The sequence below is a fragment of the Narcine bancroftii genome, chromosome 6 (assembly GCF_036971445.1).
Source record: "Narcine bancroftii isolate sNarBan1 chromosome 6, sNarBan1.hap1, whole genome shotgun sequence".
Lineage (NCBI taxonomy): Eukaryota > Metazoa > Chordata > Chondrichthyes > Torpediniformes > Narcinidae > Narcine > Narcine bancroftii.
In genome coordinates, this window is record NC_091474.1 from 44,430,705 (window position 1) to 44,456,118 (window position 25,414).

The 25,414-nt window shown below is 46.2% G+C and overlaps 1 long non-coding RNA gene across 2 annotated transcripts in view; it reads left to right on the forward strand.

The window, feature by feature from the left end:
• Positions 1-25,414, forward strand: part of LOC138737502 (uncharacterized) — a 72,760-nt gene that overhangs the window by 18,836 nt on the left and 28,510 nt on the right. The window contains exon 1 of one of the 2 annotated variants that reach the window (XR_011340981.1): positions 5,116-5,200. The exons of the other annotated variant lie outside the window; for it this stretch is intronic. This is a non-coding gene — a long non-coding RNA (uncharacterized lncRNA). Of the gene's footprint in view, positions 1-5,115; positions 5,201-25,414 lie in introns of those variants that run through there. 2 annotated transcript variants of the gene reach the window in all.

The following is a 25,414-nucleotide window of genomic DNA, read 5'->3' on the forward strand; positions in this document are numbered from 1 at the left end:
TTTACTACAAGCCCCAAGTCCATGTCTTGAAACTTGAGGAAGAGTGATAACTAAACCCGAAATGTTCCCCTGCAGCAAATCTGTTCACCTGGATGGGGTAGTATGGTCCTCTTCCTAGAGGAACTATCTTCTGGATGCATTGAACAATTTCTGCTCCATCTAAGCTTATGGTGTGAAGAATGTGTCATCTTTTGATCAAAGGAACTAATTAAGATGAACTCTTCAGACAATTCTTGCAAAATATATAATGCTTAACACATGCAAAAGATCCTTCTCTTTTTGCTGTTTTAACCAAGCTATTAGACAATCCAGTGATCTGTGATACTCATAAGAATGCAATAATGATGCACGTTGCAGAGCGAAGCACTGGGGTGCAATTGCACACCTTGTTACCATGGTGATAGATCCAAGAATAAGCAGGCCATTTCAGCAGAATGCTTAACTTAGTGAGCTGCCCACTTTTCCAACTACAGCCTATGACAACAGCAATATTTTTTCAGGAGACTATAATGTTGTGATCTGAGGGCAAAGACCATGACAGTAGTTCCTCTGTTTGCACAAAAGCCGCACTGGGATTCTGGGAGAACATTTTCAGTGACACTAGGTATTATTCTATTTAGGAGAATCCTAGCGAAAATTTTGCCTGCAATGGAGAGCACCGTGATTCCCCTGTAGTTTGAGCAGCACCTTTGTTGACCTCACCAAAGCCTTTGACACCGTGAGCAGGAAAGGGCTTTGGCAAATACTAGAGCGCATCGGATGCCCCCCAAAGTTCCTCAACATGATTATCCAACTGCACGAAAACCAACAAGGTCGGGTCAGATACAGCAATGAGCTCTCTGAACCCTTCTCCATTAACAATGGCGTGAAGCAAGGCTGTGTCCTCGCACCAACCCTCTTTTCAATCCTCTTCAGCATGATGCTGAACCAAGCCATGAAAGACCTCAACAATGAAGACGCTGTTTACATCCGGTACCGCACGGATGGCAGTCTCTTCAATCTGAGGCGCCTGCAAGCTCACACCAAGACACAAGAGAAACTTGTCCGTGAACTACTCTTTGCAGACGATGCCGCTTTAGTTGCCCATTCAGAGCCAGCTCTTCAGCGCTTGACGTCCTGTTTTGCGAAAACTACCAAAATGTTTGGCCTGGAAGTCAGCCTGAAGAAAACTGAGGTCCTCCATCAGCCAGCTCCCCACCATGACTACCAGCCCCCCCACATCTCCATCGGGCACACAAAACTCAAAACGGTCAACCAGTTTACCTACCTCGGCTGCACCATTTCATCGGATGCAAGGATCGACAACGAGATAGACAACAGACTCGCCAAGGCAAATAGCGGCTTTGGAAGACTACACAAAAGAGTCTGGAAAAACAACCAACTGAAAAACCTCACAAAGATAAGCGTATACAGAGCCGTTGTCATACCCACACTCCTGTTCGGCTCCGAATCATGGGTCCTCTACCAGCATCACCTACGGCTCCTAGAACGCTTCCACCAGCGTTGTCTCCGCTCCATCCTCAACATTCATTGGAGCGCTTTCATCCCTAATGTCGAAGTACTCGAGATGGCAGAGGTCGACAGCATCGAGTCCACGCTGCTGAAGATCCAGCTGCGCTGGGTGGGTCACGTCTCCAGAATGGAGGACCATCGCCTTCCCAAGATCGTGTTATATGGTTAGCTCTCCACTGGCCACCGTGACAGAGGTGCACCAAAGAAAAGGTACAAGGACTGCCTAAAGAAATCTCTTGGTGCCTGCCACATTGACCACCGCCAGTGGGCTGATATCACCTCAAACCGTGCATCTTGGCGCCTCACAGTTTGGCAGGCAGCAACCTCCTTTGAAGAAGACCGCAGAGCCCACCTCACTGACAAAAGGCAAAGGAGGAAAAACCCAACACCCAACCCCAACCAACCAATTTTCCCCTGCAACCGCTGCAACCGTGTCTGCCTGTCCCGCATCGGACTTGTCAGCCACCAACGAGCCTGCAGCTGACGTGGACATTTCTTCTTTGGCTTGGCTTCGCGGACGAAGATTTATGGAGGGGGTAAATGTCCACGTCAACTGCAGGCTCGTTGGTGGCTGACAAGTCCGATGCGGGACAGGCAGACACGGTTGCAGCGGTTGCAGGGGAAAATTCAGGGCCCCAGTATCCAAAAAGATTTGCTTGATTCAACTTGCTAGACGGCCATTCCCACACGGGGCCCCTGCCTCACCCCTTCCACACACTAATCTGGCTCACTCCTCTGCCCGGAATGCTGACTGCTCTTTCTCTCCCACTGATGCTGCTTGGCCTGCCGAGTTCTTCCTGCAGAGTTTGTTTGGATTCACAAATCTCATTGAGATTGTAGAAGAGGTAACCAAGAAGGTTGACAAGGGTAGAGATGTGGATGAATGGTCTGTTTGGATTTCAACAAGGCGTTCTATAGGGACCTGCTCCGCAAAGCTTACACCGCATGGGATCCAAGTGAGATAGCAGGATGGATAGAAAACTGGCTTCAGGTAGAAATCAGAAGGTGATGCTGGAAGGCTGTTTTTCAGATTGGGGGCCTGATGTGTCTCACAGGGATCGGTGTTGGGCCCATTGCTGTTAATCATCCATATTAGCAGATAGGTCCATTTAGATGAAGACGTACATGGCATGGTTAGCACATTTGCAAATAACACTAAAGGAGTGGTTCTCAACCTTTTTCTTTCCACTCACATACCACTTTAAGTAATCCCTATGCCACAGGTGCTCTGTGATTAGTAAGGGATTGCTTAAGGTGGTATGTAGGTTGAGAACCACTGCTCTTGACCCAATTGTTACTGAAATATTTTCCTTGAGAAAAACTGTCATTGGCCCATTTCCTTTGGAGTTCAGAAACTGCACATCACGAGTCAATTAGGGATGATTAAAACAGTGGTTTTCAAACTTTTTCTTTCCACTCACATCCCACCTTAAGCAATCCCTTACTAATCACAGAGCACCGATGGCTTAAGGAATATTTAAAGTGGGATGTGAGTGGAAAGAAAAGGGTTGAGAACCACTGCACTAAACTGTCTGGCATTTTAGATAGGGAAGATGGTTGCCAAAGTTTGCAACAAAATCTTGATCGGTTGGACAAAGGAATGGTTGATGGAATTTAATGCAAATTGACGTGGGGTGTTGCATTTTGGGAAGTTTATCCTGGGTACCTCAGAGAATGGTCTGCTCGCTTTACACTTACAACTGTGTGGCTCCGTATGCCGAATTTGCTGACGATACCACGGTAGTGGGTTGCATAAAAAGATGTGATAAGTCAGCCTACAGGAGAGAGATTGAAAATTTGGCTGAATGGTGCACCAACAACAACCTCACATTCAATGTCACCAAAACCAAGGAGCTGATTGTTGACTTCAGGAGGGGAAAACCAGAGGTGTAAAATCCAGTGATTATTGGGGGATCAGAGGTGTAGAGTGTGAGCATATTTAAATTCTTGGGTGTCACTATCTCTGAGACCTTTCCTGGACCCAACACACAAATGTCATTGTGAAGAAAACGCGTCAGCATCAAGATTTTCTCAGGAGTTTGCGGAATTTGGTATGACATTGAAAACCTTGGTAAACTTCTACTGATGGATAGTGGAAAATGTGCTGACTGGCTGCATCACAGCACTGCAAAAGGGGGGGATCTCATGGAGGTATTCAAAATCATGAGGAAGAAATTGGGTGAATGCATAGAGTCTTTTTGCCCAAAATCGGGAGTTGATAACCAAAGGACATTGGTTTAAAGTGGCGAAGGGGGTGGGATGGGGGAGAGATTTAACAGTAACCAGAGAGGTAATTTTTTTTAATACAGTGGGTGAATGATTCTATAGGGCACTGGTGAGACTTCACTTGGAGTATTACGTACAGTTTTGGGCACCTTATTTGAGAAAGGATGTGCTGGTGTTGGAGAGGGTTCAGAGAAGATTTACTAGAATTATAGCAGGATTGAAAGGGTTGCCATGTGAGGAACATTTATTGGCTCTTGGACATTTATTGACTCATTGGGGTACGGAAGGATAAAGGAGGACTTCATAGAGATATTTTGAATGCTGAAAGGCCTGGACAGAGTAGATGTGGCAAGGATGTTTCCCATGGTAGGGGTGTCTAGGCAAGAGGACACATTTTCAGAATAAGAGTGTATTTAAAATAAAAGATGCAGAGACATTTCATTAGCCGGAGGGTCGTGGAGGTTGTTGTCACAGGCAGTCTGGAAGCTGTTGGGCATATTTAAGCCAGAGATTGACATGTATTTGATTAGCCAGGATATCAAGGGTTACGGAGAGAAGGCCAGGGAGTGGGGCTGAGTGAGAGGGTGGATCACCTCATGATAGAATGGCAGAGCTGACTCGATGGACTGACTGGCCTACTTCTGCTCTAACATCTTGTGATCTTGTGCTGGGTGCATGGAACAGGCTGCCAGAGGAGGTGGTTGAGGCAGGTACTATTGAAATGTTTAAGAAAAAAATGGACAAATACATAGATAGGATGGGTTTTGAGGGGTATGGGCCAAATGTAGGCTGGTGGGATGAGCGTGGATCGGACATTTTGAATGGTGTGGGCAAGTTTCCATGCTGTAGGTCTGTAAACAACAAGGTACATAAAAGAGCAAGTCAGCTTCGTCCAATGTCCTGCAGCTGAGCATCAAGACACTCTCTATCTCCTGTGTAAGACTTAGCACCATGTTTAAAATAAAATAACTTAGAGCAGGACATCAAGATAGAGGCATCTCGGTGCTCCTGTCCCCACATGCTGTTCAGGGGAAGGGGTAGGGTTAACCTGCAAAGTATTTGGAAGGTGGTCACCGAGAAGGGGGTACAGGAGCATCAAAATCAGGACTCAGGCTAGGTAATAGCTTCTTTGCATATGCTGTAAGGTTGATGAACAGTTCTCTGTAACCAAGTAAATCATCACAAAGTGTTTATCCATATTTATTTTGAATTATTTCTTTCTGTAGATATGTGATTATCATGTACTTACTCTGTATTATCTGTAAGTGGACCGTTGAGTGGAGAAATGCTGTTTTGTTGAGTTTTATATGTACAGTCAGATGAACTTGAACTTTTGGCTGAGACCAATTTCATGTAGTTTCCAGGTGGAGCAGTGTGGGGCAGACTTGATGGGCTGAATGGTCTAATTCTGCTCCTCAGCCTATAGTCCATTGGGAGAAGAAGAGGAGCGGCTATGGTGGAGGTCAGTATGATGGACAGTTATTGGGTAGTTTGCAACCTCTGAAAGGCTTGGGATTAGATAAGTTTCAGCTTGCGTTTGTATATTTAGCTTTATCTGTAGTGAAAAAATGTATTGCTAGTACATTGAAAGATACAAATATGATTGATATTAATAGATGGCATAATGAGATGAAATATTGTTTAATAATGGAAAAAATTACACATGTTTCGCGTGATAATTATAATTTTAAAATTAATAAGTGGTTGTTATATTCAGAATATTTACATTTCAATTTATATTGATTAGATCTTAATATGTATATTTAATTTTTATTTAATATTCTTTCTTTTTTTCTTTCTTTATGGCTCTCCTTAGGAGAGTTGGCTGAAGTGGGGGGGGATTCTTTTCTTTTTTTTTCTATAAAAAAATGTTCATGTTTATGGTTAATTGTTGCATATGTCATATATTATTTGTTTTTTGAACGAATAAATAAAGTTTAAAAAAAAGATGATAGCTGTGATTGTTATGGACTTGACAGGACTGTGGTTTTGATTTGCCTTTTTATTAAATTTTTGGGCACCCAGTTTAAACGGTTAATCTGTCATTCACTTACAATGTGGTTTCCTGTTAATTTTTAAAACAAAAATGGTGCTGGAGTGGGGTGACGGTTTTTTTAAATGCTGTCTGGATAGCACACAGGACTACGCTTTTCACTGCACATTACCATTGAGCTAAGCTCAGAAAATATTCGGTGCCCCAAATATCTGTCTGCATGGAGAGTGTGCCCCTGTTGCAAGCATTGCAAAGCCCCATTCATCACACTGATGACTCTTTGTGAAAGAAAATTATCTTGATGTACTGCTATGTTGATGCAGCTTATAAACATTAGTTCTCATGTAAAAAAGATTCATGAGGATGTTGCCAGAACTGGAGTGTTTAAATTACAAGGAAAGGCTCAGACTTTCTTCGGGAGTGTTGGAGGCTGAGAGATGAACTTATAGAAGGTTATCGAATCATGAGGGGCATGGATAAATAAACCCGTTGTCCTTTCCTCCAGGAAGCCAGAGATTTAAGGTGTGGGGGGAGGGGTACTGAGGAGTTCCTTCTTCACGCAGAAGATGCTGGGCATGTGCAATGAGCTGTCAGAGTTGTGAGTGAATTTAAAAGATATTAAAATGGGTACAGGGATAGGAAAGGTTCAGTGGGACATGGGCTGAACACAGGCAAATGGGACTAGCTTGGGCTGACAACCTGGTCAGCATGTTTACATTGGGTCGAAGGGCTGTAAAACTCTATGACCAGTCAGTGGTCTTCTCTCTCTCTTTCGTTCAATGCTTTTTAAATGACATATAATCCTTGAGGCCCTCTTCGATCCTTCTCCAGAAAATTTTAATAGTCTGATGGGACCACGTGAATAAAGTATTCCAAACGAAGCCTTCTCTTTTTGGACAGTCTCCTGTGGCCTCCTTTCTTGAATCTGGTCATAATTTGTCATGGAATTTTACAGCATGGAAACAGGTCCTTTCATCCAATTGATTGAATGCTGGCCAGACCCTTTCCCTGAGTGAACCCCATTTGCTGGCATCTTGACTATATCCCTCTGAACCTCTCCCACCCATGAATGTGTCCAACTATCCTCTGTGCATTGTAACTGTCCCTGCCTTCACCACTTTTTCAGAAGCTTGACCCATAAAGAATTGCCCCTCCTTTCAATTCTTTGCCCCATCACCTCAAATTCGTGCTCTCCATGTTCAGACTCACTTGCCCTAAGTAATAGACTATGATCTTTTTTTTCCATGCCCCTCATGGTTTTATAAACCTCTGTAAGATCGCTCCTCAGCCTCCTACACTTCCAGGAAGTCCAGGTCTATCCAGCTCTGCCCTGTAACTCAAGCCACCTGTCCCAGCAATATCCTTCTCAATTTTCTCTGCATTCTCTGTATGGTGACCAGAATGGGGCACAGTACTCCCTCACGTACTGCCAAATCGAGGCCAGCACTGTATTATTCTGTCACGGCAGTCTTCAACGAAATGACATCAATATTGACCTCCAATTTCTGTTAACCCTTTGTCTCCTTTTCCCCAGCTCCCCACCCCCTTTCCTTCCTTCTCCTATCAGATAGTGACCTTTCTTAGCTCTCTGCTCTCTCACTCTATCATTTCTCAGCTTCATTCTCCCACCAGTTTGCACCCATTACCTCTTACCTGTTAGCCTGTGCTCCTCTCTCCTCCTCTTCCCACCCCCTTACCCCCACTTTTTTTCCCAGATTCCTGATGAAGGGCTCAGGTCGGAAACATTGGCTACCATTTAGTTCCTATGGATGCCGCGTGACCTGCTGGGTGTCTGCAGGACTTTTTGTGTACAGTAATGTACTAGTTATGGTTAAATATTTATGCTGATAAAGTGGTTCTGGTTTCTCCTTGATGCGGCTGATGGTATTGTAGATGTCCGACTGAAACTCTTCACTGCCATGTGTAGATTTACAACTGGGATGGGTGTTTTTGAGTTGTAATATGGTCTTTTTTGACTTTCGTGTCAGTCATGAGTGGTAAAAGGATGGCCCAGATAGGCTGCTGTGCCATGTTGCAAACATTCAGAGTACGAACATCTTCAACCGACCCCACTGACACTCTCTTCTCCCCCTTCGTCAGTGTATTGGGAAGGGTTGTGGCTGTCATGTGACAGCACTGCCCCCTACCTAATCGGAGGACACACCAGCTGCCAATCAAGGTTTGGTTCCACCCACCTATTAGTGCACACCTTGCTGTTGGCACCAGGTAAATTACCTGGACATCACTCTCTAGCCTGCTTGGACTTGGCCTTGGGTCATTGACTGTTGTAATTAGATTAACACTCCTGGCACCGAGTCATTGGCCCCCAGTAAATGATGTGGGCTTGTCCCTCCAGCACAATAAAGGTGCCATGTTCTCTTTATTCTCTCACCATCAGAAGTGCTGCCATATACCCTGTCAGACAATGGGGGCGTGTGTACCCAATTTGGCCCTAATCCTGATGACCACCTTCATGTGTGGCTACATCAGGCTGTGCATGGAACCAAAGAACGAGGGCAGCAAGTGCTTCTGTGTGCTGGGGTTCTACCTGTCTCATGTGTTGCAAAGGATGGACCTGGCCAAATGCACATGCAATGTCCCAGTCAACTGACCTCTGCAACACCATATATCCCTGTGGAAAAGTTTTTTCAAACAAACATCTTTGACCACAAGGCCATCAGGCAGTGGTTAGTTTGGAACATCCTGCAGACATGAAGAGATGAGGATTTGATGGACACAGTGGGGTGATTCCCTGTGCAGATGGTAATGGTCATCTGGTGAAATGCCTCTTCCCCAGTGCTCATGAACAAGCACCAGAACTTGGCCTGGCAGGCATTGAGAGGACCCCTCCCGGTCAGATCCTTCCTGTACCATCGGAACATTACCCACAAAACACATTATCCCTGAGATGACTGAAGTGAAGTGGAGACCGCCGCCCATCTCTTTGTAGAATGTAGGAATGCAGATTTGCTAAGAGCATCGGAGAGAAGAATGCAAGGGCCATTGTCAGAGTTCCTCCCCAGCAGCAGTGGGACAGAGGACTCTCTGATCTAAGGGCTGTTCCTGGGGACACATACAGAGTCAGACATCCAGAACTCCTGGAAGACCATCAACTCGGTAAAAGACGCACTTCGGACGGCATGAAACCTACTGGTCTTTCAGCATACGGAGATGTCGGTGAGGGAATGCTGCCAAACTAGCACATTCCTGGCTGCAGGAGTACGTGCTAAGGGATGAACTTGGTGTGGCCAGCATGAGGAGAAGGAGCACAGTCTAGAGTCCTCCCATTACTCGGCATTGAGGGGCAGAGACTGAGGGGAAGTCCCTCAACCAATAGAGGGGGGAAGTAATGGCAAGGTGTCCCAGTAGTGGCAATGCTGCAAAATGATCGTACCAATGTGCAGTGATGGAAATGTCAGGATATGACACAAAGGGTGCTGAGAGACTTTGAACAGTTTTCCTTTTGTAAATAATTTATCGTGAATAAAGCTGCCTCTGGAAGGCAGCCAACATCACAAAAGTTCACCTGGTCTGTGGTTAGTAAAGGATTCCTTAAGGTTGTATGCAAGTGGAAAGAAAAAGTTTGAAAACCATTGCTCTACACCCTGCACTCTGACTCCACATAACACTGCACTCCGCACTCTTTGACTGTACTCTACACCCTGCACTCTGACTCCACATAACACTGCACTCCGCACTCTTTGACTGTACTCTACACCCTGCACTCTGACTCCACATAACACTGCACTCCGCACTCTTTGACTGTACTCTACACCCTGCACTCTGACTCCACATAACACTGCACTCCGCACTCTTTGACTGTACTCTACACCCTGCACTCTGACTCCACATAACACTGCACTCCGCACTCTTTGACTGTACTCTACACCCTGCACTCTGACTCCACATAACACTGCACTCCGCACTCTTTGACTGTACTCTACACCCTGCACTCTGACTCCACATAACACTGCACTCCGCACTCTTTGACTGTACTCTACACCCTGCACTCTGACTCCACATAACACTGCACTCCGCACTCTTTGACTGTACTCTACACCCTGCACTCTGACTCCACATAACACTGCACTCCGCACTCTTTGACTGTACTCTACACCCTGCACTCTGACTCCACATAACACTGCACTCCGCACTCTTTGACTGTACTCTACACCCTGCACTCTGACTCCACATAACACTGCACTCCGCACTCTTTGACTGTACTCTACACCCTGCACTCTGACTCCACATAACACTGCACTCCGCACTCTTTGACTGTACTCTACACCCTGCACTCTGACTCCACATAACACTGCACTCCGCACTCTTTGACTGTACTCTACACCCTGCACTCTGACTCCACATAACACTGCACTCCGCACTCTTTGACTGTACTCTACACCCTGCACTCTGACTCCACATAACACTGCACCCTGCACTCTTTGACTGTACTCTACACCCTGCACTCTGACTCCACATAACACTGCACTCCGCACTCTTTGACTGTACTCTACACCCTGCACTCTGACTCCACATAACACTGCACTCCGCACTCTTTGACTGTACTCTACACCCTGCACTCTGACTCCACATAACACTGCACTCCGCACTCTTTGACTGTACTCTACACCCTGCACTCTGACTCCACATAACACTGCACTCCGCACTCTTTGACTGTACTCTACACCCTGCACTCTGACTCCACATAACACTGCACTCCGCACTCTTTGACTGTACTCTACACCCTGCACTCTGACTCCACATAACACTGCACTCCGCACTCTTTGACTGTACTCTACACCCTGCACTCTGACTCCACATAACACTGCACCCTGCACTCTTTGACTTACTGTAACCCTACAACTTGCACTTTTGTTTTAATATTGGACTTGCGTATAAGTTGGCACGGTAGGGGCTGAACAACGGCAGGGAATGCAGGCCATTACAGCCTACAAAGTGAGGGTGAACACTATAGATGGCTGTGATGCTTCATTACCCAATGAATCCCTTAAAAAGCTGAGGACCCTGTGATATCTGTCTCTGAGGACAACGCCAGAACATCATTCAAGAGGATGAACCCCAGCAAGGTGACTGGCCCTGATAGTGTACCTGGCAGGGTACTGAAAAACTGCACCAACCAACTAGCCGGAGTGTTCACGGACCTTTTCAACCTCTCATTGGTGCGGTCAGAGGTTCCCACCAGCTTCAAAAGGACATCAATCATCCTGGTACCAAAGAATGACTATGCCCACTAGTACTAACTTCTACTGTGTTTTGAGAGGATGGACATGGCGAGAATTAACACGTACCTAAGCAAAAATCCAGACCCACTGCAATTCACCTGTCATTACAATCGTTCCACAGCAGATGAAATATTGCTGACTCTACACTCAGCCCTCAATCACCTCGAAAACAGCAATTCATACATATGGCTGCTCTTCATTGATTACAGCTCAACCTTCAACATCATTATTCCCTCAGTGCTGGTCAAGAAGCTTCAAACCCTAGGTCTCTATAACTCCCTCTGCAACTGGATCCTTGACTTCAGCAAAACCAAGGAGATGATTGTGGACTTCTCAGGGGATCACAACCCAGTCCTCATTGAGGGCTCAGTAGTGGAGAGAGTCAAGAACTTCAAATTCCTCTATGTCAATATCTCCGAGGATCTGTCTGGGAGCCTCCATGTTGATACAATCCCAATAAAGGCTCACCAGCGACTATACTTTGTGAGGTGTCTGAGGAGATTCGGTATGTCACCAAAGACTCTCGTAAATTTCCATGGGTGTACTGTGGAGAGCATTTTGGTTGGTTGCATCACTGCCTGATATGGAGGCACCAACTCTCAGGGCAAGAATAAAGTCCAGAGGGTTGTTAACTTGGCCTGCAAGATCACAGGCACCAGACTTCACTCCATCTACATGAGACGATGTCTTAATAAAGCAGCCTCTATCCTTAAAGACCACAACCACCTAAGCCATGCCTTCTTCACTCTGCTACCATCAGGGAAAAGGTACAGGAGTCTAAAGACGAGCACCCAACAGCACAAGGACAGCTTCTTCCCCGCTGCCATCAGATTCCTGAATAATCAATGAACCAAAGACACTCCTTACTTTTCGTGCATTATTATTTTAATTTTTTTTACAGTCATGTGGAAAGATGGATATTTAATCTGGATGTTTGCGCTATGACGCTGCCGCAAAAGAACGAATTTCATGACCTGTTCATGACAATAAAATGATGATTCTGAAGTTGACTTACCTGGATGGCACACTAAATAAACTTTACACTGTATCTCAGTATACATAACTATAAACAACCCAATTCAATCAATAAGATAAGCTCAAAAGGGGTGGAGAACTGAACCTATTTTATTGCAGAGAGCTGCTGAGGTTAGTGAACAATTGAAAATGTTGTAAGAGTTTTAACCAAATGTATCAGAGACAGGTGGAGTTATGAAAGCTGATCAGCCGTGGCCTCATTTCAATTGGGGATGGAATTCAAAGGGCTTAATAGAAACGGTGCCCTTATAATTACATTACACCATGGTTTGTTCTGTGTATACAAATGAGCAATCTTTGTAATATCTTCATGGCACTGAGGATACACTATCAAAGACACACAGTGACAGAATTCTGTTCAGCAGCTAGAATGATTGACGTGCTTGACATTTGCCTCATTCAAATGCACAATGTTACGTTTCCCCTTGTAAGACAGTATCTGATCTTTGCACAAACCTTGCTGAGACAATCTGACATCATGCACAGCTAAACTGAGGCGTCGGAATCTCCAACCAGATGTCATCAGCATCAACCTACAATTTCTGTTAATTTCCTTTCTCCGGTCTCTCTCTCTCTTTCCTAATCCTTTTGTCTTTCCACTGGCCCCCAAACCCCTTCCCTTTCTTCTCCTTTCAGAGAGCTATTTTTATCAGACCTCAACCCCCAACACTTCTCACCTTGTTTCTCTTCCACCCTCCCACCTGTATCCATCTATGACCTCTTACCTGTTAGCCTGCTCTTTCTCCCTTCCTCCTCCATCTCCTTTCCTTTTTATTCAGACATCTGCTTGATTTTAAAAAATATAATTGATTCCTTTTTACCTTCTGTGGATGCTGTGAGACCTGCTGAATGTCTTCAGAATGTTTCTGCATTGCACTCGACCCCAAATACCTGCAGAATTTCTTGTTTAACTCTGCCAACAACAAGCCTTTCTTACGCAAACTCAGCCAATTCCCTTCTCATCCAAGGCTTTCCCTTCTATTCTTCAGCAGATTACTGAGTAGGTTTTTGAGTGACACTTTATACCTCTTTTGATATTTTCCAACTATTCTGGATGGCATATTGATATCCAAAGTTTCACATGAACCCTTCTCTGTCTCGGTCAACACACTCCTGGTTCCCTGAGCTGGCTTTCCAACCTGAAGGGCACCTTTTTCACACAGAGAGTGGTGGGTAAAAAAAGACATAGGTTCCCAGAGACATTTTCGTGATGACCATTTTGAGCTTGTCCTATTTGTCTGCATTTGGTCCAAGTCTTTCTAAACCAGTGGTTCACAACCTTTTTCTTTCCACTCATATATCATTTTAAGTATTCCTTATGCCATCGGTGCTTGGTGATTAGTAAGGGATTGTTCAAGGTGGTATGTGGGTGGAAAGAAAAAGTTTGAAATCCACTGTTTTAATCGTGCCTAAATGACTCATTCTGTGCATGGATTCAGAACTCCAAAGGAAATGGACCAATGGCAATTTTTCTCAAGCAAAATATATCAGTAACAATTGGGTCGAAAGCAGTGATTCTCACCCTTCCCTTCCCACTCACGTACCACCTTAAGCAATCCCTTACTAATCACAGAGCACCGATGGCATAGGGAATACTTAAAGTGGAAAGAAAAAGGTTGAGAACCACTGAGCTAAACCTTTCCCATCCAGATATATTTCCAAATGTCCTTCAAATGTTGAAATTGTGCCCATAATTGGAACATAGCTGGCAGGAGAAGAAAGAAAAAAAGGAGAATGTTGGAGGCTGAAAAACAGAGGATAAATGAGACAGAGGACAGGGCAAATTGGCAGAGGAAATAGTAGAGGTGGGCACATTTGCAACATTTGAAATATATTTAGATCGATACATGGGAAGGAAATGTCCAAGGAAATACAGACAGATGGAATGAGTTTGGGTGGACAACTTGGTCAGCATGGTTAAGTTGGGCTGAAAGGCCTGTTTCCATCATGTGTAACTCCCTGATTTTCTCACTCTATGTTGAAGTGATGTTTTATCCTCCACAAATGAGATTCATCAGGATGACTATCTGCACACAGTTCCTTTAAAAAACACAGTAAGTGAGATCACATACATTCCCAATAGTTGGCACAATTGTTTCACAACCAGATTTAGATTTATTTCTTGCAGTCAGGTAGACCGAGATAGAGGGAGAAGTTTTCTTTTGTCATTCAGAGGTGAGCAATGAGTCTCTGCACTCCAGCACCATCATACAAACAAGAAGGGAAAGAAAGAATGAAAGAAAGAAAAAAGGAAAGAAGAAGGAGAGAAAGTAAGGAGGAAAGGATGAAAGGAAAAAAATAAACAAAGAAGGAAGAAAAGGAAGAATGAATAGAAGAAAGGAGGGAAGGAAAGAAGCCCCCTTGGAGACAAACATAGGCAAGTTGAGCCTAAGGATGTAAAACATGCCTCTGACATAGTGCTGGATGAATTGTGGGTGAAGGTTACAGTGAATCCCTTCATGGGCAAAAGATGCCAGTTATTGTTTGTACACGGTTAATTTTATTACCTTGATTATCTTCTGGGAAATAGGCCGCTTCGATACAATCCACTTGTAAACAATCTTCAGTCTCTGAAGATCCATGGTTTGAGAGCTGTACCAGAAGTGACTGCCAGGGCTCAATACATCTCCTTTCCCAGAGACTGGGGGATGATCTATGTGAGCTTCTTTTGCCTTTCTCAGAAACGTATCCTCTAGGTAGTAGATATTGCGTGACAGAAATTGAAGGAATTAATTCCCTAAAACTTTTCAAAGTTCACCCAAGCAAATTGTGGGCTGTTGTCTTTATAGAGTCATCAGGTTTACGGAAGTTGTGATGCACTTGGACAGAATACTTTCTCTTGGGAGTACCGCAGTTGGCACCATGTTCTCATTGCACCAGCGACCCGAGTTCAAATCTGCCACTGTCTGTAAGGAGTTTGCATGTTCTCCCTCTTTCCTCTGGGCCTTCTGGTTTCTCTCGTTTTCCAAGTATATTTGGGGCTAGTTGGTTAATTGTTTTTAGGTGACATGAACTGGTAGGCTGGAAGGGTCTGTCACCGTGCTGCATATCTAAATTGAAAGAAAGATGGAAATCAGAACACTCTTAAAGAAATGAGAAAGGTGGACTGATATCACATCACCTAGCATTTTCAGAGTGTATGACAAGTCAGAGGATAGCAACGTTGCAGGATAAAGAGTAGCTCAAGAATAATCTTAATGTATGATTCATATAAAGCCTGTTCAGGGGATCCTTAGTGCGTTGTTTGAGATAGAGAAGGTTAATATGATTCCCACAATGACCACTGGATCGTACACCTCTGATTTTCCTTTCTTGAAGTCAACAATCAACTCCTTGGTTTTGGTGATATTGAGTGTGAGGTTGTTGTTGGTGCACCATTCAACCAAGTTTTTGTTGCCCCTTATTATACAACACACTACCATGGTATTGTCATGGAATTTGTAGATGGTGTTGATGTCGTACTGAGCCCCACAGTCATCAGTGTAAAATGAGTGGAGCAGGAGGCTAAGAATTCAGCCCTGTTGTGCTCGGGTCCTGAAGGAGATTGTGGAGATGTTCTTATGAATCCTCACTGATTGTGGACATCCAGGAACCACTGAGTCCCAGGTCTTGGTGGTTGCTGATCAAGTTTGAGTAGATGGTGGTGTTAAATGCCAGACTGTAGTTGAAAAGAGCATCCTGATATGTGCATCTTTGCCATACAGGTGCTCCAAAGCTTTCTGTAGAGCCAGTGAGAAGGCATCTGCAGTAGACATGTTGCTATGATCGGAGAAATGGAACAGATCCACGTCACTGCTCAGGCGGGAGCTGATATGATTCAACATGCCTTTCAAAACAATTAATCACTGGTGATGTGAGCACCATGGATCAATAGTCATTTAGGGAGGTTACCACACTCTTCTTGGACATTGGTACGATAGATGTCTGTTTGAAACAGGTGGGGACCACACCCTGCCAGAGTGAGATGCTGAAGATATCCATGAATACATTGGCAAGTTGGTGAGCACAGATTTTTAATACTCAGCCTGGTACTCCATCCAGGCCGGATGTTTTCCTCGGATTCACTCTCAGCATCACCCTCAGATACAGACAGGATGGGATCATCAAAGGGCATGGGGGGGGGGGGGGGTGGTGGTGGAGGGGCGGTTCTTTGCTGGCACTGTCATCAAATCGGGTGGAGAAGGCATTGGGTTCATCTGGGAGAGAAGCTCTAATAGGACTATGCCAAACTGGAGATCTCCTGCAGTCGACATTATATTCTTGAGGCATGGTGTTTGAACCACAAAGCCTGTCTGAAAGCCAAAGGCATCATCATCTCAGCCAACTGCTTCACTGTTGACCACATACGCATAGATGTTGACAACTGCAAAATACAGTCCTGACGTAACTAATAGTTCATTGGAAAATCTTACAGCTAATTCCCATGTTATAAATGCTGATTAGCTCTCTGAATCTCCGTTCCTTTTTCCCGGGAATTGCGGATAAAGTGAAAAGTGAATAAAAATAATAGCTCTGCTGCTGAAGGGGGTGTTCATCAACTAGATTCCCCCGGAGTGCATTGGTGGGGGGAAGGGAGTGAAAATGCATTAACCATATCTCTGACGACAATGAGTATTAAGTGATAAAGAGACAGGTTACCCTTTATAAACAGGGGACACACTACTCAATAAAAGTATCAAGTCTGTTAACAACAATTGCCTGGGGATTTAATCCTATCTCAACCACTAAAACAATAAGAGATTCTAATCATTTCCACCATTAATTCTCTCTTTTAATGATTTATATTGCAATGAATTGTATATGTCGAGCTGGTTATTTTGTTCATTTATCTCCCCATTAATGACACAGAATAAAAATTACCGGTTAATTGACAATATCTATTTGCTCTTGTTAAGTGCTGTTATACCCTGTATTCATCTTATTTGATTTCCTAATTGATGAGCAGTTTTTAAAGAGTTGAGGTGGCATCTAATCCTTCTCTTCACAACTTGTCAGGAAGTCTAAATATGGTGGAACAAGGTTCCAAAGCAAATTATTTTGGAATTCAGGAAAACCTCACTCTTACTTTTAATGAAGCTATTGAAGGAGAACTTTAAAATTCAGAAGAGGGGAAAATTAATAAATATACAAGAAAATAAGTACGGGCACTCCCCGACTTGCAACTAACATTCATCCGCCATACGACCAAATTTTTTATGAAGGGCAAGAAAAAATATAAAATTTACGCAATTTATGTTGTATTTGACAAACTATAACAGGGATGCAGGGCATGTCAGAGCCAAAATGTGCGTGCTTACCTTGTTAGTCGGCGTCCCGGAGCCCATGGGCTGGGCCGTCTTGATTGCTGTCTTTGGTTGGTGCACGTGCAGTGAGTTTGTGTATTGGAGTTTAGTTGGTGCATTCACGAGAGTTAAGGACGTGAATTCAGTATTGTTAGGGCACTTGACTCTCGCGCATGCCCCAATCAAACTCTAATAACTGCCTGTACCAGAAGTCCCAGCACACTTGATCACTGCTACACTAAGATAAGGAAGGCCTATTGTTCTTTACTGAGACCGCATTTTGCCGAGTCAGATCACCTGGTGGCGCTCCTGTTGCCTTCATGCAGACAGGGCCTAAAGATAGAGGCTCCAGATGTCAGGACAGTCAGAAAGTGGCTGTGGGAGGCTGAAGAACAGTTACAGGACTTCCTCAAGTCGGTGGATTGGATGGTGTTCAAGGACTCTGCTGAGGATCTAACGAGTAGACTAGGGCCGTTACTGACTTTATTAAAACAGCTGTGGATGAACCAAAGCATTCAGGGTTTTCCCCAACCAGAAACCCTAGATGAACAATGAAATGCAGAACCTGCTGACAGCTGGATCACAAGCATTCAAATCTGGAGATCCAGATTGTGATAGTACAGAATCTATCACCAATGTGTATATGTACATATGTACAGATGGTAGTGTAGGATAACTGTGATTGGCTGAGAGTATAGCCACACCTAATGGCAGGTCTTAAAGGATTGCTCCTAGCCAGACCAGGTCATTCTGGACTGGTCAACCTACTTGTGATATGCACCAGTCTTTTAGTTAATAAAAGCCTTGGTTTGGATCAACAAGTCTTTGGTTCTTTCGACGCGCATTACAATTTTACTAACTATAAAAATTTTGAAGGGGTGGAGCATATGCTATGGCTAGGACACCTCAACATCGACCCACAGTCAGCTACAGCCTCGAATGACTTTAAGCACTGGGTGAGATGCTTCAAAACATACTTACAGCTCTCTGATCCTGCTGTGATAGAGGACAACCATCGACTACTAATATTGATGACTATGGTGTCCCCAAGAGTCTACCAGAGTGTCCAGGATGCGACCACTTACACTGCAGCCATGAAGGTGCTGAAAGGGCTCTACGAGTGACTGGTGACAGTGTCTATGCTCGGTACAAACTTGTTACAAGGAGGCAACAGCCCGGTGAGTCCTGTAAAGCTTATATTCAGGCACTAAGGGCAATGGGCAGGGACTGTGCCTGCACAGACAGAACTGCTGTGGAGACCACAGATGATCTCATTCAGGATGCCTATGTGGCCAGGGTTTGATCGAATGAGGTGAGGCAGCGCCTGCGAGAGCACGAGGGAGAAAACCTAGAGGATGTGATCCGGATCACGGAGACGATGGAGGCTGTGGTCTTAAGTATGGACATGTACTCTCGGGGCTGGACCTCACACTCTGATGTGAGTAGGATGCCCACCCTCTACCCTACTACTGCTGCTACGCTGCCCGATGCGACCCCGAAGTGTTATTTCTGCGGGAGGAACAAGCACAGCAAGTCCCAGTGCCCGGCAAGAAAAGCCAGGTGCCAGAAGTGTCTTAAAAACGGCCACTTTGCTGTAGTCTGTTGCTCCAAAATGGACACCGTCAAACACAGTGCCTCGTGTGAAGCCAAATCGCCACTCTCCATTTCAATCACTTCTTCCTCAGAGCTCTCGTCTAATGAGAGTGAGGACTCAACTGCGGGGCAGCGCCTGACGACACGGGGCAGATGCCGAGCGCACAAGGTACAACCCACCCTCGCTGCAACGACGTTCACCCTACCTCACGAAGCAATGTCCGACCAGGCCCCAGCCCCGACCTCAATACCTGCTCCCGCCGCTGTCAACCAGAGACCCGCTGCCACCGCTGCTGACCAGGGACCCGCTGCCGCCGACCAGGGACCCACCACTGCCACCGCTGTCCACCCCACCGCCGATGGCAAGCAGCGACCCCCAACACTTACCTTTGGCTGCAGGCAGCAATACCACCTCTCCGACACTGTTTTTTCAGGCCCCACTATTTGTGTGACGTCATCACACACACGTTGCGTGACATTATCACACAGGTCTCCACTGTCTACATTACAAGTCTCTGCATCAATAACCCTCAACCAGGATTTCCCCAACCTCTCACAAAAGCAATGGAACTGATTAAAGTGCATGGACACTCTACCACTTGCCTATTTGACTTGGGGTTAACTGACAGTTTTTATCTGCCCAGACTTGGCCCACCGTTGCGGACTAACTATTCTCCCCACTGCACAGAGAATTCCATTGACGATCAGATCACACTCGACTGGGGTAATGGGATATTGTGTGGCGACCCTGAAAGTCCAGGGCATCAAGTTCACAGACTTCAAACTATTAGTCCTTCCCCAATTGTGCGCCCCTGCTCTGCTGGGACTGGATTTTCAGTGCCAGTTTCAAACCATTTCCCTGCACTTTGGGGGGCATCACACTCCACTCTCTGTCTGTAACCACTCCACCCCGGGAACCTCCTGCCAGCGGCAGACCAAGCCACCCGCCCCCCGTCCCGGGGCCACACCTGTAGTCTCTCCATGCTCTGAGTTGCTCCGCCAGCACTTTTCACAAATCTCACCCCTGGCTGGAAGACTGTGGCCACCAAAAGCTGGCAATATAGTTATGAACACAGGAAATTTATCACAAGCAAGGTGCGCAGACTGCTTGATGAGGGCATTATCGAATCTAGCTCGAGTCCATGGAGGGCCAAGGTAGTGGTTGTTAAAAACGGGGAGAAGCCGTGGATGGTTGTTGACTACAGCCAGACAATCAACCGCTTCACACTCCTGGATGCGTACTCCCTTCCACTGATCATGGATGTGGTGAATCAGATTGCCCAATACCGTGTATTTTCTACCATGTATTTTCCACCATTGACTTACATTTGGCCTATCATCAGCTCCCGATCCGCCAAGAAGACCGATCTTTCACGGCCTTCGAAGCAAATGGGCGGCTGTATCAATTCCTCAGGGTACCCTTTGGGGTCACAAATGGCGTCACAGTCTTCCTGCGGGAAATGGACCAAATGGTGGACCAGAATGGACTGACTGCTACTTTCCCGTATCTGGACAATGTCACCATCTGCGGCCATGACACGGAGGATCATGATGCCAACCTTGAGAAATTTTTTCAGACTGCAATTCGGCTGCACTTGACCTACAGTTTCGACAAGTGTGTCTTCCGGACCACTCGGCTCGCAATTCTTGGTTGTGTGGTGGAGAACGGGGTGGTCATGCTGGACCCTGACTGCATGCGTTCCCTCGTGGACTTTCCCCCCACCCCCACACCCAAAAGGCACTCAAACGCTGCCTGGGCTTTTTCTCTTACTATGCCCAATGGGTTCCACACTATGCCGACAAGGCACGGGCACTCATCAAGACCACCTCCTTCCCCCTGTCAACTGAAGCTAGTGTGGCTTTCGACCGCATTAAATCAGACATCGCTGCTGCAAAGCTGCACTCCATCGATGAGTCCATTCCGTTTCAAGTCGAATGCGATGCGTCTGACTTTGCACTGGCAGCCACTTTGAACCAGGTCGGCCGGCCATTAGCCTTCTTCTCCAGAACCCTCCAGGGTCCTGAGAGCCGACACTCCTCTGTCGAGAAGGAGGCCCAGGCCATAGTCGAGGCAGTACGTCGTTGGAGACACTACCTCACTGGCAGGTGGTTTACGCTGCTGACTGACCAACACGGGGTCTCCTTCATGTTTAGCAATACCCAGCGAGGTAAGATCAAGAATGACAAAATTGCCAGGTAGAGAATCTTTAATTATGACATACTGTATCAGCCAGGTAAGCTCAACGACCCACCAGATGTGCTCTCCAGGGGGACTTGCACCAACATGCAACTGGATAGGCTGCAGAATCTCCACGAGGAGCTCTGTCACCCAGGGATCACTAGGTTTGCGCACTTTGTCAAAGCTCGCAACCTGCTCTACACGGTCGAGGAGATTCACTCCATGACCCGAGCCTGCCCTGCGTGTGCTGAGTGCAAACCCCACTTCTTCCATCCAGAGAACACCCACATCATCAAAGCCACCCACCCCTTTGAGTGTCTCAGAGTAGACTTCAAGGGGCCCCTACCGTCGACCAACCATAATACCTACAACCTTACGGCCATCGACGAGTACTTCCACTTCCTGTTCGCTGTGCCCTGCTCGGACATGACTGCCTCCTCAGTTATAGAGGCCCTGCACAGCATCTTTGCCATCTTCGGGTACCCCAGTTACATCCAAAGTGACAGGGGGTCCTCGTTTATGTGCGCGGAGCTGCAGCAGTACCTTCTGGAGCGTGGTATTGCTTCAAGCAGGACCACCAGCTATAACCCACGTGGTAATGGGCAAGTCGAAAGAGAGAATGCCACCGTTTGGATAGCGGTTACACTTGCCCTCCGGTCTAATGGACACAGTCTCGGTAAGGGACCTAGCCCAAGACGGATCAGGTGCAGCAGTGCCTTTAACTCAACCTCCCCCTATTCCTTCTCCCCCAGGTCATGTGCTTGAACAGAGGGACCAGCACCACCCAACCAGCTCAGGCCAGACTGGCGACAACGCCGTTGGGGAATTGAGCAAAGCAGTGGCCCCACCCTACGGGCCTACCGGCGACACGACTCCAGCGACCCCAATCCTGGTGCTACGGCGGTCACGCCGGATGGTTAGACCCCATGACCAGTACAGCCCCTAACCTCCATCCACCCTGGGGTGGGTTCTCAAAGAAGGGGTGAATGTGATAGTACAGATTCTATCACCAATGTGTATATGTATAGATTGTAGTGTCTCATATATGTCTCATCACCCTGGATGAGACATATAAGGCAATTGAACAACTGAAAAGTGGCAAAGCAGCAGGTATGGATGGAATCCCCCCAGAGGTCTGGAAGGCTGGCGGCAAAACTCTGCATGCCAAACTGCATGAGTTTTTCAAGCTTTGTTGGGACCAAGGAAAACTACCTTAGGATCTTCGTGATGCCACCATCATCACCCTGTACAAAAACAAAGGCGAGAAATCAGACTGCTCAAACTACAGGGGAATCACGTTGCTCTCCATTGCAGGCAAAATCTTCGCTAGGATTCTACTAAATAGAATAATACCTAGTGTCGCCGAGAATATTCTCCCAGAATCACAGTGCGGCTTTCGCGCAAACAGAGGAACTACTGACATGGTCTTTGCCCTCAGACAGCTCCAAGAAAAGTGCAGAGAACAAAATAAAGGACTCTACATCACCTTTGTTGATCTCACCAAAGCCTTCGACACCGTGAGCAGGAAAGGGCTTTGGCAAATACTAGAGCGCATCGGATGTCCCCCAAAGTTCCTCAACATGATTATCCAACTGCACGAAAACCAACAAGGTCGGGTCAGATACAGCAATGAGCTCTCTGAACCCTTCTCCATTAACAATGGCGTGAAGCAAGGCTGTGTTCTGGCACCAACCCTCTTTTCAATCTTCTTCAGCATGATGCTGAACCAAGCCATGAAAGACCCCAACAATGAAGACGCTGTTTACATCCGGTACCGCACGGATGGCAGTCTCTTCAATCTGAGGCGCCTGCAAGCTCACACCAAGACACAAGAGAAACTTGTCCGTGAACTACTCTTTGCAGACGATGCCGCTTTAGTTGCCCATTCAGAGCCAGCTCTTCAGCGCTTGACGTCCTGCTTTGCGGAAACTGCCAAAATGTTTGGCCTGGAAGTCAGCCTGAAGAAAACTGAGGTCCTCCATCAGCCAGCTCCCCACCATGACTACCAGCCCCCCCACATCTCCATCGGGCACACAAAACTCAAAATGGTCAACCAGTTTACCTATCTCGGCTGCACCATTTCATCAGATGCAAGGATCGACAATGAGATAGACAACAGACTCGCCAAGGCAAATAGCGCCTTTGGAAGACTACACAAAAGAGTCTGGAAAAACAACCAACTGAAAAACCTCACAAAGATAAGCGTATACAGAGCCGTTGTCATACCCACACTCCTGTTCGGCTCCGAATCATGGGTCCTCTACCGGCACCACCTACGGCTCCTAGAACGCTTCCACCAGCGTTGTCTCCACTCCATCCTCAACATCCATTGGAGCGCTTACATCCCTAACGTCGAAGTACTCGAGATGGCAGAGGTCGACAGCATCGAGTCCACGCTGCTGAAGATCCAGCTGCGCTGGATGGGTCACGTCTCCAGAATGGAGGACCATCGCCTTCCCAAGATCGTGTTATATGGCGAGCTCTCCACTGGCCACCATGACAGAGGTGCACCAAAGAAAAGGTACAAGGACTGCCTAAAGAAATCTCTTGGTGCCTGCCACATTGACCACCGCCAGTGGGCTGATAACGCCTCAAACCGTGCATCTTGGCGCCTCACAGTTTGGCGGGCAGCAACCTCCTTTGAAGAAGACTGCAGAGCCCACCTCACTGACAAAAGGCAAAGGAGGAAAAACCCAACACCCAACCCCAACCAACCAATTTTCCCCTGCAACCGCTGCAATCGTGTCTGCCTGTCCTGCATCGGACTTGTCAGCCACAAACGAGCCTGCAGCTGACGTGGACTTTTTACCCCCTCCATAAATCTTCGTCCGCGAAGCCAAGCCAAAGAAGGGAGAAGAAGTGTAGGATGACTGTGATTGGCTGAGAGTGTAGCCACACCTACTGGCAGGTCTTAAAGGATTGGTCCTAGCCAGACCAGGTCATTCTGGACTGGTCGACTTACTTGTGATATGCTCCAGTCTTTTAGTTAATAAAAGTCTTGGTTTGGATCAACAAGTCTTTGGTTCTTTCGATGCGTACCACACAGATCACAACACAAACCGCAGGTAGGACCTGTGGAAAGCTGTCTCCTGGGCAAAATGGAGATTCCAAATGAGAATGGGAACAACGAAGGATACCTGACTGCTGTGACAGGGGATGAATGACATAACCTGCAACAAAACCAAATCCAGGGCAAGAGAAGACAGCAAAGCTTCACTCCCAGATGAACACAATGCCTTCTATTCCCAATTTGACCACCAGCACAAGGAAGAAATGCTGCATATTCCTACATCCCTGATGATCTTCTACTGACAGTATCCGAGGATGACATGTGGGCTGGCTTCAGGAGAATGAATCCATATGGTTTGGGTAGAGTACCCAGCTGAGACCTGAAAATCAGTGCTGAAGAAATGGCCACTGTATCTTCCACCTATGACTGTCTGGCTCAGTACGACAACAACACGATTTACAATTTTGCTGTTGATACCGTACTGGTGGGCTGTATTGAAAGGGGGCAATGAGTCAACTTACAAGAAGGAGATTGAAAACCTGGCTAAATGGCGTACCAACAACAACCTCTCACTTAATGTCACCAGAACCAAGGAGCCAATTGTTGACTTTTGAATGTCAAAACCAGAGGTGTATGATCCAGTGATCATTGGGGGATCAGTGGTGGAGAGAGTGAGTAAATTTAAATTTATGGGAGTCACTATCACAGAGGACCTTTCCTGGACCCAACATAACATATGAAATCATAAAGAAAGCATGTCAGCGCCTCTACTTCCTCAGGAGGAAGGTTCAGAATGCCATCAGACACTTTTCAAACTTCTTCAGATATGACCTGGTATGGGGGAACCAATACCTCTGGAGTGTAAAGCCCTGTAAAAGGTAGAGGACACAGCTCAGGACATCACAGGCAAAAACTCTCCCCACCATCAAGAACATCTACATGGAACACTGCTGTTAGAGAGCAGCAGCGATCATTAAGGATCCACACGACCCAGCACACACTCTGTTCTCGTCTTTACCATCAGGAAAGAGGTGTCGGTGCCACAAGACTCGCACCACCAGGTTCAGGAACAGCTGCTAATCCTCCACCATCAGACTCCTCAATGACAAACTCAATCAGAGTCTCATTTTAAGGACTCTTGCTTTGCACATTATGTATTACTGAATATATTTTTTTTCTGTATTTGCACAATCAGGTAGTTTACATTTCCCTCTCTTATATATGCATCGTTTTCTGTCTGGCCACAGGAAAAAAAGAATCTCAGGGTTGAATGTCATGTAGGCACTCCGACAATAAACTTGAGCATAAACTCAACCTTTCCTATCCATGCCCCTGTCTGAT